The 13,561-nt window shown below is 43.2% G+C and overlaps 1 long non-coding RNA gene across 1 annotated transcript; it reads right to left on the bottom strand.

The window, feature by feature from the left end:
* Positions 1–5,526: 5,526 nt before the first annotated feature.
* Positions 5,527–11,575, bottom strand: LOC147359085 (uncharacterized). The gene is made up of 2 exons (XR_015140525.1): positions 10,727–11,575; positions 5,527–7,610 (listed from the first exon to the last, which is right to left on the bottom strand). It is a non-coding gene; the product is annotated as an uncharacterized LOC147359085 (long non-coding RNA).
* Positions 11,576–13,561: the final 1,986 nt, after the last annotated feature.

Raw genomic sequence — 13,561 nt, 5'->3', positions numbered from 1 at the left:
AAAATCTCCCTTTAGGTACAACATTTGAGATAATATAAATCTCCTTGATTTGCCATGGTCCCAGTAGCAAATAGATGGCAAGCTTAAACTGGATGAAAGAGCTGTTGACAAAGGCATGGGTAGGGTGTAGGGAAACTTCAAGGAACTGTGCCAGTCTCCCCTCCTGCCCTGAAGGCGAGGGGAAGGAGCAGTCACTGCCCTCCTTGGGAGGGTTAGCTGTGTGGAGAAGGTCGGGGACAGGAGCTGGGACTTTGGTAAAGGGACACAGTTGATCTATGGTGGCCTGGAAGAGGGTTCTGGAAGAGACACCTAAACCTCTCTCTTTATCACCCTGATGTCTGTTGGTGGGACCTGCCTGGAAGCCAGAGGGCAAGGAGACTTGTTGGTGTAGCCCATACGGATCAACTGCCTAGGGGGAAGAGGATGGAAAAAAAATCTGGGAGGGCCCCCAAACTAAACCCCAAAATGAAGCAAGTATGATATAATTTCAAACCAGCAGGAAGACAAACTGTAAATAGTGTTTCTGCTGTTGCCACACGGCCCTGCCATTTCAGCTGGCAAATAGCACTCTTGCCCCCGAGCCCCCCAAACGGTAATACCTACCTATCTGTGGTTGCGATCGCTTTTGAATTGTGTGGATTTTGAACTATGAGATGCTTTTAGGAAACATGCTTTCCATCAACTTCCCTAATTCGTCTTCTTCAAAATACCACTTTGCTTTGGAGTCTCTTGTAGATTTTAAGCTGCAAATTATCAGGCTACAGAAAGAATTCTGGCTTACCTCCCTTTATGCAGTTTCTGTGCTCATGAAATACCACAAAATTAAGATTTTTCTAAATGCAATTCTATTTTTATTTTGAGGCATGGGACACATTCAGTTCTGTGCAGACTTTTTTCTTACTGTAGAATCAACTGATTCTCCAAGAAGTTAATTTTGAACAGAATGAACAGCTGAGTGTTCACAGTCACAATGGTTGTAGGAACTCGGGTTGATGGATTACAAGCTCCCTGAGAACAGGGCTGTGTCTCATTCAACAGTGTATCCACAGCTTTCATCGTAATGCCTGATTTATAGAAAGTAGTCAATAAATGTTTCTTGAATGAATGAAGAAAGGTTTTGATATACTGCATAGATCAATTGTACCAACTTCCAACCATATTCCTAACTATTTATTTCGAGCTTTCAGAATCACTAGAAATGATACTGTGAAGGTTGACTGGTTTCCCCTCTCCACTGGAATTCTTATAAACTAAGAATTAGCCTCCAAGCTTAGTCCTCCTGTTATTGTTCAATCATTGTGAGAATTCTCCTAAGTGTAATAATTGCCAGTTAGAAACTTTTCCCAACCAAGACCCAAAGGAAATCATGTATTCATTCCCCATGAAAACAGAAATCTGGAATCTCAACCAAACCAAGTATAAGAGTTGTCATGGGGTCCATCCTGTTTAGTCATCTGCTTTTCTTAAAAGATGGCAATCCTGCATTTTATAGCCACAAAGTGCAGCACAAACAGGTTGGAAGAAGCCTTTGATCCTTTCTAAGACATCAGGATTTACTTGGTATCACCCACTACAAGAACGAGCTGGGAGGGGCTGGAAGGATCTAGAAAAGCCTTGCCCTGCAATACTGGGCTTTGTTTAGAAAGCCTGGATTCTGGCATCCCTTAATGATGACCTCATTTGGGATATTTTTAATTCAGGAGATTAAACCGAGGCCTCTTTAAAGAGGTAATCTATGCATTTGATTTCCATTATGAGCAGGACGAATGGATTGTTTTCCTGTCTCTTTTTTTGGGCTGAATTTCCCCTTTACTCAGACTTCCTCTCCTCTGCTTGGTGGTGATGCCAAGGTAGCTTTTAGTCTCTGGTGGGGCCGTGGGTGTGTGGCTCCCCCTGCAGCCATCGCTGATTCATCTCGGTGACTCATCCGCCGGGGGCCTCTGGGCTGGGATTGAATGATGTCACTGCACCCCCACCCCCACCCCCCGCCGCCCCCTGCTCTAATTCTCTGCATGATCACCAGGGGCGCATGCCGCTGAGGCTGCCCAGGGAGTCTGGGAACTCGCTGAGCTTCCCAGATGCCACTCGATCCCAGGCAGGGAGCCCTGGGGTGCTCATCGATGGAGGGCTGAACTCCTTCACCCGGCTCACCGCGAGGCCATTTATAGATGCAAAGAGCCGGGAGGTGACCAAACCGACACATCAGAGGCTGCCAGAGGTCCACAAGTCAAGTTTCCCTGCCCTGGTCTCTCTGCTTTGAGATCAATTATTATAAACTACCATTTGGTAGGAATGCTCTTAATTCAGCCGTTGTATAAACCATGGGTCTGTTTCTCAGCACTTATAACTCAGAGCCTTCAGACAGCCGTGATCCCTGGTTTGATCTCTCCGCCCTCCTCCTTTCCACTTCTTTCCTCCCCTCTCTGCTTCAACCGCTCCCCCACCTCGCTCCTAACAGTTTCCAGCTGTGTATCATTTGGCCCTATTCTCACCCCGGTTATCACACGCAGCTGGACCCCTTCTCAGTCCCAGATGTGCTATTTATTTATGCCCAAACATCTGGGCCTCGACACAGTCTTGTCATGGCGACGTGGCGAACTTGAGAAAGCTCCGACTGGCGGTCAGCTCACAGGCTCCAGCATCGCGACCAGCCAGGCAGGAGGGGCCGTGGGGACCCAGGGAAGCCAGAGGCTCACACGTACATGCTGCGGCTTTTAGAGGGGCCTAGTCACGCTGGAAGATGGTTTGGTTCCTTTTAAAGTGGAGGTTTCACTGCAAAATCCAAATAGCTCACTCTCCCCCATCAGGGAGCTGGAAGCGAGGTTACCCAGTTAAAGCAAATGGTCGTTGCCCCTAAGTGATGGGGCTGTGACCAGCAGAGATGCGCGCCAGGATCTTCGGACCGCCTGCCAGGGACAATCGGAGAAGGCAATGGCACCCCACTCCAGTACTCTTGCCTGGAAAATCCCATGGACAGAGAAGCCTGGTAGGCTGCAGTCCATGAGGTCGACTGAGCAACGTCACTTTCACTTTTCACTTTCATGCATTGGAGAAGGAAATGGCAACCCACTCCAGTGTTCCTGCCTGGAGAATCCCAGGGTCAGAGGAACCTGGTAGGAGGCCGTCTATGGGGTCAGACAGAGTTGGACATGACTGAAGCGACTTAGCAGCAGCAGCAGCAGCAGCCAGGGACAATGGATTGGGAGCCCAGAGTCCTGGTGCTGGCTCTGGCTTTCTACTTGTTCTCTCCCTGACCTTGGACAAGCCTTCAATTCCAAGGGTTGATTTGAAATTTCAAATCAATTTCACATCAACAGGCCAATTCAATTTCAATCTAGACTCCTATTTCCTTTTCCATGAAGTGAGACTAAGTTAAATTGTGGGGTTTTTAAGCTTTGGTTTTTAAAGCTCTAGGGCTAGCTTTTCTTCCAAGGAGCATCTTTTTAAATTTTGTGGATGCAGTATCCACAGTGATTTTGGAGCCCAAGAAAGTAAAATCTGTCACTGTTTCCATTGTCTCCCCATCTATTTGCTATAAAATGATGGGACCAGATGCCATGATCTTACTTTTTTGAATATTGAGTTTTAAGCCAGCTTTCCATTCTCCTCTTTCACCTCCATCAAGAGGCTCTTTAGTTCCTCTTCGCTTTCTACCATTAGGGTGGTGTCATCTGCATATATGAGGTTATTAATATTTTTCTTGGCAATCTTGATTCCAGCTTCATTCAGCCTAGAACTTCACATGATGTACACTGCATATAAGTTAAATAAGCAGGGTAACAACATACAGCCTAAGTACCTGGTATTGATACAACAATAAACATTACTTATTTTTATTATCCCTCAAAATCCTTCAAGCTAGCCTTTAGCAGTATGTGAATTGAGAACTTTCAGATGTACAAGCTGGATTTAGAAAAGGCAGAGGAGACAGAGATCAAAAAGCCAACATTCGTTGGATCATAGAGAAAGCAAAGGAATTTCAGAAAAACATATATTTCTGCTTCATTGACTACACTACAGTCTTTGGCTGTGTGGATCACAACCTGTGAAAAATTCTTAAAGATATGGGAATATCAGACCACCATACCTGTCTCCTGAGAAACCTGTATGCAGGTCAAGAAGCAACAGTTAGAACCGACCATGGAACAACTGTTTCAAAATTGGGAAAGGCATATGTCAAGGATGTATATTGTCATACAATATGTCATAGCTTGCTCCTTGAAAGAAAAGCTATGACAAACCTAGATGGCATATTAAAAAGTAGAGACATTACTTTGCTGACAAAGGCCTGTATAGTCAAAGCTAAGGTTTTTCCAGTAGTCATATATGGATATGAGAGTTGGACCATAAAGCAAGTTGAGGGCCAAAGAACTGACACTTTTGAACTGTGGTGTTGGAAAAGACTCCCGAGAGTCCCCTAAACAGCAAGGAGATCAAACTAGTCAATCCTAAAAGAAATCAGCCCTGAATATTCATTGGAAGGACTGATGCTGAAGCTGAAACTCCAATACTTTGGTCACCTCCATACATGACTACTGGAAAAACCATAGCTTTGACTAGATGGACCTTTGTTGGCAAAGTAATGTCTCTGCTTTTGAATATGCTATCTAGGTTGGTCATAACTTTTTTTTCCAAGGAGTAAGCATCTTTAAAATTCATGGCTGCAGTCACCATGTCCAGTGATCTTGGAGCCCCCAAAAATAAAGTCTGTCACTGTTTCCATTGTTTCCCCATCTATTTGCCATAAAGTGATGGGACCAGATGTCATGATCTTAGTTTTCTGAATGTTGAGTTTTAAGCCAACTGTTTCACTCTCCTCTTTCACTTTCATCAAGAGGCTCTTTAGTTCTTCACTTTCTGCCATAAGGGTCATTTGCATATCTGAGGTTACTGATACTTCTCCTGGGAATCTTGATTCCAGCTTGTGCTTCATCCAGCCCAGCGTTCCTCATGATGTACTCTGCATAGAAGTTAAATAAGCAGGGTGACCACCTCCCAGAATATTGGAAATAAAAGCAAAAATAAACAAATGGGACCTAATTAAACTTAAAAGCTTCTGCACATCAAAGGAAACTATTAGCAAGGTGAAAAGACAGCCTTCAGAATGGGAGAAAATAATAGCAAATGAAGCAACCGACAAACAACTAATCTCAAAAATATACAAGCAACTCCTACAGCTCAACTCCAGAAAAATAAATGACCCAATCAAAAAATGGGCCAAAGATCTAAATAGACATTTCTCCAAAGAAGACATACAGATGGCTAACAAACACTTGAAAAGATGTTCAACATCACTCTTTATCAGAGAAATGCAAATCAAAACCACTATGAGGTACCATCTCACACCAGTCAGAATGGCTGCGATCCAAAAGTCTACAAATAATAAATGCTGGAGAGGGTGTGGAGAAAAGGGAACCCTCTTACACTGTTGGTGGGAATGCAAATTAGTACAGCCACTATGGAGAACAGTGTGGAGATTCCTTAAAAAACTGGAAATAGAACTGCCTTATGATCCAGCAATCCCACTGCTGGGCATACACACTGAGGAAACCAGAAGGGAAAGAGACACGTGTACCCCAATGTTCATCGCAGCACTGTTTATAATAGCCAGGACATGGAAGCAACCTAGATGTCCATCAGCAGATGAATGGATAAGAAAGCTGTGGTACATATACACAATGGAGTATTACTCAGCCATTAAAAAGAATACATTTGAATCAGTTCTAATGAGGTGGATGAAACTGGAGACTATTATACAGAGTGAAGTAAGCCAGAAGGAAAAACATAAATACAGTATACTAACGCATGTATATGGAATTTAGAAAGATGGTAACGATAACCCTGTGTACGAGACAGCAAAAGAGACACTGATGTATAGAACAGTCTTATGGACTCTGTGGGAGAGGGTGGGAAGATTTGGGAGAATGTCATTGAAACATGTGAAATGTCATGTATGAAACGAGATACCAGTCCAGGTTCAGTGCACGATGCTGGATGCTTGGGGCTGGTGCGCTGGGAAGGCCCAGGGGGATGGTATGGGGAGGTTGGGAGGGAGGAGGGTTCAGGATGGGGAGCATGTGATTTAAAAAAAAAAAAAAAAATAAGCAGGGTGACAATAAACTGCCTTGACGTATTCCTCTCCTGATTTGGAACCAGTCTGTTGTTCCAAGCCCAGTTCTAACTGTTGTTTTCTGACCTGCATACAGATTTCTCAGGAGGCAGGTCAGGTGGTTTGGTATTCCCAGCTCTTTCAGAATTTTCCACAGTTTATTGTGATCCACACAAAGGCTTTGGCATTCAATAAAGCAGAAATAGATGTTTTTCTGGAACTCTCTTGCTTTTTTGATGATCCAACGGATGTTGGCAATTTGATCTCTGGTTCCTCTGCCTTTTCGAAATCCAGCTTGAACATCTGGAAGTTCATGGTTCACATACTGTTGAAGCCTGGCTTGGAGAATTTTGAGCATCACTTTGCTAGCGTGTGAGATGAGTGCAATTGTGCAGCAGTTTGAGCATTCTTTGGCATTGCCTTTCTTTGGGATTGGAAAGAAAACTGAACTTTTCCAGTCCTGTGGCCTCTGTTGAGTTTTCCAAATTTGCTGGCATATTGGGTGCAGCACTTTCACAGCATCCTCTTTTAGGATTTGAAATAGCTCAACTGGAATTCCATCACTTCCACTAGCTTTGTTCATAGTGATGCTTCCTAAGGCCCACTTGACTTTGCATTCCAGGATGTCTGGCTCTAGGTGAGTGATGACACCATAGTGATTATCTGGGTTGTGAAGATCTTTTTTGTATAGTTCTGTGTATTCTTGCCACCTCTTCTTAATATCTTCTGCTTCTGTTAGATCCATACAATTTCTGTCCTTTATTGTGCCCATCTTTGCATGAAATGTTCCCTTGGTATCTCTAATTTTCTTGAAGAGATTTCTTGTCTTTCCCATTCTATTGTTTTCCTCTATTTCTTTGCACTGATCACTGAGGAAGGCTTTCTTATCTCTCCTTGCTATTCTTTGGAACTCTGCATTCAAATGGGTATATCATTCCTTTTCTCCTTTGCCTTTCGCTTCTCTTTTTTTTCACAGCTATTTGTAAGGCCTCCCCAGACAACCATTTTGCCTTTTTGTATTTCTTTTTCTTGGGGATGGTCTTGATCCCGCCTCCTGTACAATGTTCATCAGGCACTCCATCAGATCTGATGCCTTGAATCTATTTCTCACTTTCACTGTATAATCGTAAGGAATTTGATTTAGGTCATACCTGAATGGTCTAGTGATTTTCCCTACTTTCTTCAATTTCAGTCTGAATTTGGCAATAAGGAGTTCATGATCTGAGCTAGTCAGCTCCTGGTCTCATTTTTGCTGACTGTATAGAGCTTCTCCATCATTGGCTGTAAAGAATATAATCAACCTGATTTCAGAATTGACCTTCTGGCGATGTCCATGTGTAGAGTCTTCTCTTGTGTTGTTGGAAGAGGGTATTTGCTACGGCCAGTGCATTCTCTTGGCAAAACTCTATTAGCCTTTGCACTGCTTCATTCTGTACTCCACAGCCAAACTTGCCTGTTACTCGAGGTGTTTCTTGACTTCCTACTTAAGCATTCCAGTCCCCTATAATGAAAAGGACATATTTTTTGGGTGTTAGTTCTAGAAGGTCTTGTAGGTCTTCACAGAACCATTCAACTTCAGCTTCTGCAGCATTACTGGTTAGGGCATAGACTTGGATTACTGTTATATTGAATGTTTTGCCTTGGAAATGGCAAAACCGTTTGGAAAGCCTGGAAAGCTTTGAAAGCCTAGGTTATCTGAGTTCAAAATCATAAAGGTCTGGGTAGAATTTCTTTAGACCCTAACATATGCTGCATTAAGGTGCTATCTGTTCTGCCAAACCCCTCCTCCATCCCATGTGATCCCATCCTATCCCATCCCACAAATGCAATTGCAAAATCATAAAATGAATTTTCTATTTTAATTTTCAAATGGCATGTTACTTTGCTGTGTGCAGTTTTAGGGGGTGGTTGGGAATACTTGCCAGTCATGACTGAATGATAAAATTAAGGCCAGAAAGCCAGACTCTTAGATAAAACTGAGTTATGCCAGCATGATTCTTAACATGATTTTTTCCAGAATTTTCTCCTAGGAAATAAATTCTTTCAGCATCAAGAGGATGCCAATATAAACTCTCTTGATGAAAGAATTCAGCTACTGGAGTAATATGTGAAGCATATGGTAGTAATTTTTTTTTAATATCATTTGTTGCTGAAATCCTGTTTGATTATGCAAACTGGGAGAACTGATTGTTGTTACTTGCTTTTCTTTCTCAGTTCCTTTTACTTTTTAATTGGCTCGAGTGATAGAAGACAAGAAACAAGAGAATATTTGCCTTCCCCTTCCCACAGCGGATTCCCTGGTGGCTCAGATGGTAAAGCACCTGCTTGCAATGCAGAAGACCCAGGTTCGATCCCTGGGTCATGAAGATCCCCTGGAGAAGGGAATGGCAATCCACTCCAGTATTCTTGCCTGGAGAATTCCATGGGCAGAGGAGCCTGGCAGGCTGCAGTCCATAGGGTCGCAAAAGTCAGACACGACTGAGTGACTAACACTTGCCACAGGCACTTTCATCTTGTTTCAGTAGCAGGTGGGCTGCCCAGGGACTCCAATGCTTGGAAACCTGGTGCAAGAAGCCTGCTGGCGCCCAGTGTCATTTCCAGGACTAACCCTGCAGTGGTGGTTCTTGCTTCCTTCTGCTTGAGGGTGGGGTGTGGGTGGTGGAGTGAAGAGAACACATCATGGAAGGAGGCAGGAATCCCTTGGCCAGCAGGTCGTATGTTTAGCCACAGGGCAGTTCACTTTCTCTTCCTGTTCTACATAAACTAATAATTCTATGTTTAAATTGCTACTTGTTTTGCTCGCCATTGACTCCAGGCTCACAGATCCCATGATGCTGGGAATGGCTGAGTTTCCAGAAATCTCAACTATGACATGCTGCTTAGCTTTAGTTATTTTCTCTTATTAAAGAGGGTTGCAGTGTGGGAGTGGTTCCCTCTTTAAATCCCCATGCCAGAAAATAGATCTTTTATCTTTCCTTATACTTGGCCTTGTATTTCTAAGTCTTCCCTCACCCCCATCCTTCTGGAGCTCACAGCTGTTGAGAATTCCCCAGTCTCCACACTCTTGCTGTCTCTGAGAGGCAGTCTTAGAGTAGGAGAGTCTACTTACTCTCCAGTGAGCAGCATCTCTCTCAGAGTGTGTGTAAAGTCTTAATCGACACTGTATACTCTTCTCGAGTTAGATTTTGACTATCACATTTCAGCCTGGATTCTGCAGTGGGAAACTTACTGCTACCCAATTCACTTTTATGCAACATCTTTTCTAAATGTGGCTATACCCCTTTTTAGTTCGATATTGTCAAAATTAGTGCTGAATCATACACAAGCCAAGATGGAGTTGGCTTTTTCTGAGGAAGACCAAGCGTTAGGTTTCCTTTTTAAAATAAACTTTAAACTCTTTATTTTGTACTGGGGTATAGCCGGTTAACAATGTTGTGGTGGTTTCAGGTGAATAATGAAGGGACTCAGCCGCATGTGTGAATATATATACATATATCCCTTCTTTCCCTAACCGCCCTGCTATCCAGGCTGGCACAGAACATTGAGTAGAGTTCCCTGTGCTATACAACAGGTCCTTGTTGATTATTTATTCTGAATATATAGCAGTGTATATATTCACACTTTCTAAACTCCCTATCTTCCCCCCCAGCAACCCTAAGTTTGTTTTCTAAGTCTGTGAGTCTCTCTCTGTTTTGCATCATCTTTTTTAGGTTTCACACATAAGGGATGCCGCCCAACACTCCTCCTTTTCTGTCTGACTCCACTCCGTATGACACTCTCTAGGTCCATCCATGTTGCTGCTAACGGTTTATTTCATTCTTTTCAATGGCCGAGTAATATTCTACTGTATGTATCAACCCATCTCCTTTAGCCATTCCTCTGTCAATGGACATTTGTCTTAACTTCAGTAAACAGTGCTGCAATGAACATTAGGGTGCATGCATCCTTTTGGATGTTTTTCTCCAGATGTATGCCCAGGAGTGGGACTGCAGGGTCATATGGTAGCTCTATTTTTAGTTTTTAAAGGAATTTCCATACTGTTTTCCACAGTGGCTGTACCAATTTACATTCCTACCAACAGTGTAGGAGGGTTCCCTTCTCTCCATACCCTCTCCAGCATTTGTCGTCTGTGGATTTTTGATGACAGTAGTCATTCTGACTAGTATGAGGTGATTATGAAAAATGTCAGTTTGAGCAATAACCTGCTGGTGTCCTAAATGTCTTAATGTGAGAATCAGAGGGACCATGTGGGCCATCTGAACAATTATGTGGGTACTGATTGAGAACAGGAAGAAGTAAACAACCCAGAGAGGCAGTGGTAGTCACACACATCTACCATTTGTGTCAGAATTCTGTTACTTGCTTGGTAGAGATTTGCAGATACGGCTGCTGAGTGAGCAAAGCAGTATGGATGTGTCTCTGAGCTGATCTTGCAAAGCCTTCGTATTGCAGGGAGATGAAAAATGTTTTCAGAGTCTAACTCACACAGGGTAAGAAATCAGAGGTAGCACAGAATCTTAGGTATGAAAAAATAAAACCAATTAAAAATAACAATCATTATCTTTGAAGTTTAAAATGAAAAGGGACAAACATCTCGACAAAAATATAATCCCTTACTTGTGCTCGTCTTGAGTAAAGCTGTCTCCCGGTTCCCATCAGTTCCTCACTTGCCTTAACAACACAAGATGGAGTCTAGCTTGAGTGAGATTGCTGTTCTTTACATTCATTGGCTTTTCTTGAGTGACAGCCACAAAAATTGCTCTTCTTTGGAGGGATTTAGCAGCAGCAGGTAATTTCTAGACACTCCATGATTTCATTTAAAAATTGAATTAAAGAAAAAAAAAACAAAACAAGATTGAGGAACAGGGGTGGCAAAGTAGAATCTACAAGCTGAACTGTCTTGTTTGGCTATCACAGGATTTTAAAATTTTTTATTTAAATTTATTTATTTTTAATTGGAGGATAACTGCTTTATAATGTTGTGTGGGCCTCTGCCATACACCAACATGAATCAGCCATAGGTAAACATATGTCCCCTCCCTCTCGAACCTCCCTCCTCTTCCCACCCCATCCCACCCCTCTAGGTTGTCACAGAGCACCAGATTTGAGCTCCCTGTATCATTCAGCAAATTTCCACTGGCTATCTAATTTTACGTATGTAGTGTACATGTTTCAGAGCTATTCTCTCAATTCGTCCCATCCGCTCCTTCCTGCACTGGATCTATAGGTCTGTTCTCTATGTCTGCATCATCTTTGCTGCCCTGCAAATTGGTTCTTTCGTACCATTTTTCTAGATTTCACATATATATATGTATATATGTTAATATATGATATTTTTCTCTTTCAGACTTATTTCACTGTGTATAATAGGTTCTAGATTCTGTCACAGGAGTTTTAAAGTGAGGAATTTCACATAAAAATACAGATTTCTCCACGGCTACAATCTGCTGGAGCGAAGTGGCAATTGCCAGCTGGAGATGGGGTGTAATTCCCTCTTCAGTTCCCTAAAGGCTTGCTCTGGGCCTGCTTCCCTCACCTACTCCCCCTGCTGGGTCCTGAACCTGAACTCTGATTCTGGCTGCCACCTGACACTCTGGAGACAGTGCGGTACAGAATCACTCTGAGAGGGAACCGCAGTTTAGCTCCATGAAGACTGGGATTAGTCTATGTGTGAATGGGGGAGGACCAGGAGCGGGGAATAGTTTTTGAAGCAATTGGAACAGTTTCCCCAAATGCATCCATGTACAGGGGAAGCAAAGAGAGGAGTGAGGAGAGACAGAAAAAAAAGGGAAAGGAGAGGAGGGCCTGGTTCTCAGAAAAGGGCCTGGTTCTCCCTGCTATCCATTTGGTAGCAGGGAGTGGGACGGAACTCACCAGCTCACTCTTTGCATGATGCCTTCCACAGGCAGCACCAGGCTTCAGGCACATGGTCAGCCGAGAAGGCCCTACTGCAGAGGCTAACCTCAAGACACACGCCCACCTTCTCCTCAAAATTCTGCCAACTCTTCTGGAATAAGGTATTTTTGCTCTGGACCAGAACCACCATGGGACTGCATCTACAACCTGGCTCTCTGTCCAGCTGCCCACCAGCCTGTAAAGCGGGGCTACAGGTACCACAGTACCAGACTCAGTGTCAGGATACTAAGGGGACGTTCAGTTCTGATATTCCTCTCTGGATTCAGCATTTTGGATCAGTGTATTTTCTCTGAGAATCTGTTTTGTTTTGTTTTTCTTGTTTGTTTTTAAATATTACAAAACATTATGAGCCTTACACCATGTCTGATTTCTCTTTGCACTGGTGGATAAACGTCAGAATCAAATTTGTGGCCAGCTTCTAGCAAATGTAGGAGACACAAATGGCTGAGATGCATTTGGGGAAAGACAACCTTCCATTATCTGTAGTTTTTGCATCTGTGGATTCAGCCAACCTCGGAGGAAACTATTAAAAAAATTCCAAAAAGTGTCAAAAGCAAAACTTGAGTTTGTTGCATACCAGTAACTATTTATGTAGCATTTACATGGTATTGGATATTACTCGTACTCTGATGATTTAAAGCAGGGGTCCCCAGCCTTCAGGCCACAGACCAGTAGTGGTCCGTGGCCTGTGAAGAACTGGGCCTCACTAGCAGAGGTGCTGTCTTCCACAGAACCAGTCCCTGGTGCCAAAAAGGTTGGGGACTGCTAATTTAAAATATATGGGAGGATGTGCGTAGGTTATACGCAAATATACCATTTTATATAAGGGGCTTCAGCATCTTTGGATTTCTTATTCAAGGTGCCCTCCTAAAAGCAATCTCCTGCAGATACCCAGAGACAACTGTACTTTGCTTTTTCTTAATTTTTGAGCTCTTTATTTTCCTTTGTTCTTTTTCTTGACTGCTAATTTTAAAGTGCTTTAAAAAATAACTTACTGCTCTCAGATGCTACACAAATACAGGATGAATAACCAAAGAAGGCATTCCAGAAGGCAAGGAGCATCTTCAGTTAAATTAGTCCAGGAACAATCAAACCGCATGCTTACGAGTGCTAGTTGATTGCAAAATGGAATTGAACATTTTAACTGCACAATGTTTGCCCCTTAATTTAAAAATCAATTTAATTTTGTCTTTGTTCATTTTCCTCATGTACTCAATGAAAATTCCTAGCTTCATGAAAACCGATGGCTTACCATGGGGTGGGGGGAGGGTGTCTCCTCACCCTCAGAGCTACCTGGCTGTGTGTGACATGTGCTGGTTGATATGATTGGGTTCACTGCCCTACCCCCATCACAGGATCCCAACTCCCTGAAGGTACTGGTTGTCCTCCATGAAGATCCTGTGTATGTGTATGTGTGTTAGTCGCTCAGTTGTATCCAACTCTGTGACTCCATGGACTATGGCCTGCCAGGCCCCTCTGTCCATGGGATTCTCTACGCAATAATACTGGTAGCCATTCCCTTCTCCAGGGGATCTT

The sequence above is a fragment of the Bos grunniens genome, chromosome 14, assembly GCF_055505025.1.
Source record: "Bos grunniens cultivar Pamir isolate PY7600 chromosome 14, Bosgru_T2T1.0, whole genome shotgun sequence".
Classification (NCBI taxonomy): domain Eukaryota; kingdom Metazoa; phylum Chordata; class Mammalia; order Artiodactyla; family Bovidae; genus Bos; species Bos grunniens.
Note: the sequence above shows the minus strand (reverse complement) of the source record. Positions and strands in the feature narration are given on the sequence as shown.